This window comes from Lupinus angustifolius, chromosome LG16, assembly GCF_001865875.1.
Source record: "Lupinus angustifolius cultivar Tanjil chromosome LG16, LupAngTanjil_v1.0, whole genome shotgun sequence".
In the NCBI taxonomy this organism is placed as follows: domain Eukaryota; kingdom Viridiplantae; phylum Streptophyta; class Magnoliopsida; order Fabales; family Fabaceae; genus Lupinus; species Lupinus angustifolius.
The window spans coordinates 9,280,197-9,284,425 of record NC_032024.1 but is presented as its reverse complement, the minus strand read 5'-3'; positions in this window follow the sequence as shown (position 1 = coordinate 9,284,425).

Here is a 4,229-nt window from a genome sequence, read left to right as displayed (position 1 = left end):
AATCATTATTTTTGTTCACACTTCTAAAGTATGATATATTATCAACACACATTTTTTTAACAAATAATTTAAGTATTTTTAGTATTATATACACAAGCGTGTTGATAGTCACTATCGTGTCTGTCAACTCGCTTTCCTATCATTTACAATGTATAGTTTGTATGTCACAAATGTCAAACATAATATTTTGTGTTAAATATTTGTAATCTACAGTTGAATTTATTTGATTGGTGTAATGTTCTACATTAAAGACTAATAGTTATAATGTAAGAATAAAAAATAATTAGCCAAATAATATGAGCATATATTAGGTAAAGAGGAACATTAGGTTATATATGATTTTGTTTGTAAAAATTAGAAAATAGTGAGGGCAAAATAGGGAGAACCACAAATTACACCATGGTGGGTGGTTATTTTGGGTTTTCCCTTTATAAGTAACTAGCGTGTCGACCGGCACTACGTGCCGATCGACCCGCATTCTTATTTTTTGATATAAGTTATAAGTATAAAAAATAAAACATATAAGTTCAATAAAAATGTAAATTTAGGAATATAAGATGTAATAATTGATATGATATATACAAAACTTTTATAAATTTCCCATGTATCTAATAATCATTATTGAGTTGTTGGATATATTTTTTCATGTGCTATTGTTTTATATTTGGGTTGAGAAAGAGATAAGATAAAAAAGAATGTGTGGATGAGTAATAATGTATTGATAAAAATGAAAGCAAAATGTGGAAGTTTCCATTTATTAAGGAGAGGTTAAAAAGGATAAAAATGGAATTTAAAAATTATACCATGCATGGTAGTTATTACTTGTTTTTGCTTTATTAATAGTATAGATATAGATGTATATCCAATTTCATTAGAATACAGTTTATTTTTAATTTATTAACAAATGTTAGTATATTATTATTTCTTGTTGACGAGACTCAAATTCTCAATATCTTTTACTCTAATCTTAACCATCAAACTACCTTATAACTTAATTTTTTATTTTTTAAATTTTTTATAAGTGGGTCCTAACTAAAACTTCTTCACTCCCTTCATTATTACTATACAATATTAGTAACAACTATAATAGTTTCAGTCCAACACACCTAGAAGTGAGAGCAGCTGAAGCGTTAATGCTTAGCATGAATAGACAAAATGACACTGGTGAATAGTAGAACATACTGGGAAACGGAAGGAAATGCACAGAAGAAAGTGGTCTCTGTCCTTACATGATATGCATAATTGTTTTTTATTAGTGTCTACTGTATAGTAGAAGTTAAGAATAGTTTAAGAATTGGAAAAATAATTTTGTATTATAAAGTTATTTGTAAATTCGTCCATCTTCTCTTTAAAACGAACCTAAATTATATCATCAAAGAGTCTTATAAAAATAACGGGATATTTTTCTTCTTATATATTTGCCTAATGTTTTCCAACATTCAATTTTAACACCATTTTTTATTTCAGTGTTAATCAACATATGTAAACCTTTTGCTTTTAATTGTATATTCCACTCTCTCTTTTTATGATTTTTATGGGAATTTAGGTTTTGTTTTTATGAGTTCTTTTTAGAATTTTAAGTACATTTACAATATTTTTACAAAAACATCCTTAGGTAGTGAAAAGAACAATCATTATTAAATGGAAATAGAAAATGAAAGTTAGATTAATAAAAATAATTATAGAAAAGTAGATTAAATTGCTTACAAATTTAATATTAACCAATAAATATATTATCCAACTTTCTAATTTATGTAAAACTTCTCAAAATAGTCCTATAAAAGAATCATTTATTGCAAATTGGAATTTAGTTCAACAACTATTTTGGGAAATATTCAATTATTGATAAAATTATTTATGTACTGATAGCATAATCGTTTTATTACACTCACGGGATATTATTAGGTATTCATGCGTTAATTAATATTAATTTAATATATGAAATATGTAGAAATTTTTACACTAACATTCTTTTATCTAGCTTCAATTATTTTAATTGTTTATGAAATTTTAATTTATAATTAATAATCATTTGAAAATATAATTCCGACATAACATTTTAATTTTATAAATATTTGAATGCATAAATAATGTCCAAATAAAAAAATTAAATTTATAAAAAAAAAAGTAAATATCATGGGCATATGGAGTGAACGTGAAGAATTTAAAGTTGAATATATATTTTTGGTACAATTTGAAGTTGAATATGGAAATATAATTGTTAACGTGTGAATCATGAATTCCAATGAGAAGTATAAAGACTGGTTCGGTTTTAAGGGTAGATTAGGAACCAAACTAAATAAAATAGGATGATTTGGTTTATTTTGATTCATGTTGGTTGATGTTATAGAAACTGAACTTAACTTATATGGTTTTGAATATTTTGATTAATGAATTTACTTTCACTAAAAATTAAAAAAATAGAAAACATAGTAATTGTATTTTTGTAAAATTCCAGTCATTTTATTTATAAAATTCAAAAGTTTAAAATAAGTATTCAACTGGTTTCACACATATATAATAAGTTAAACACTCTACTAAAATGTGTTCGCAACTAAGAGCATAGCACGCTTGACAGATTTTACAAAATAAATGTTCAACTATATGAGTATAAAAGGATATTTGTAAATTGAAACTTCAGCAAACATCAAATATTTAATAACTTCATTACTTGACAATAAGTATAAGTTAAATAATAATAATTCTAGGTTATATTATTGGGTTCAGTTTTTGCTATTTCAAACAAATACAAAATCTTGAACTGAAATTTTCTACAACAATTTTATAAAAGAATCAAACATATTTGTAGCACAAAAATCAGAACATTTCAATCTATCTCATAGTCATTCCTTAAACTAAATCAGAATTAAACAAGGAGAAAGTGATATACACTGGAGCCTATTGGAAGAACAATTACCAAAGACATGAAAAAATGGCATAATAAAATCCGAGTTGCTCCCCCTTTTTATGGTCATGAGTTGTCCCTTCAAATCTCTCAATTGGGTGGATTTGTTGTCCCTTGGTTTGTGTTCCCACATCTTAAAAAGAAGATTTTTATGAAACCTAGTCAACCTAACTTAGTATCTTTGTCAGCCTCTATATATCTTGATCACAACCAGATCGAACAATGTGCAAGTTTGACTTTGGCTTCCCCTTTTATTCACTCACAATTAGAGATTTTGTTGTTAATCTTGTCCAATATGTTATCACGTGTTAAAAAAATATCTCATATCAATTAAAATTTTAAATTTATATTATTATTGTTATTTTTGTTTTATTATTATTTATAGGAGAGTAATACATCTACTTTCATTCCCTAAACTTAAATATATAACATATTTGAACTATTCTTTATGAACTTTAGCAGACAACCACTTCTTTTAAAAACAATAATTGGCTTAACTCACATGTCTTGATGGAACTGGCTTTATCTGATAAGTGTGTTGATGAAGTTAAAAAACATAGGGCATTAAAATTTACACAAAGATACATAAGGGCCACTTTATATATTATATATATAGTATAGTATAATACATAATAAGTGTACAATTTAAAGAGCACACTTTACTGAAAAACACATTGTGATGTGTTTAAGCATATGAACTCGAGGAAATAATCAATTATATTCATATGAATAAACTATATATAGTTTAACTTTAACCACTATTAGTGAAACTTACATCTTGTCTCTAAGACCAAAACGTTGAATAGTGGCTGCTTGTACGCATGTCTTTGTCTTTCTATTTCTTTATTGGCACAAAAACCAAGCTAAATCAAAGATCAATATCACATCCCTAAATTTAAAAAGATTTAATATGTGTATTTTATATATTGTTAGTAAATCTCTATGATTTATATGTTAATTATCATTGACTTTCAAATAAAAATATTACAAATTAATAATAAATGATATGCTGACAATATAAAAAATTTTACACCGTCTGTGCATAAATTTTAAACTCAATTTAAAAATGCGTCAAAAAAATGAATTATATATATATCTATATGGGTTTATCTGCAATTCCCAAAAAATCAATACATAAAGAAGAGGAATAAAGATAACAAGTCTCTCAGATTCGACAGATGACTGAGTTTTGTAAGTATGTTGGTGTCATCGTTTCATCCTTGCTGTGTATATAAAAATAAGCCTGGATAATTTATGCATGAGTCCCTACTTTGGATTAATGTGTATGTCAAAAAATATTATTGTAAAATGCATGACTATATAT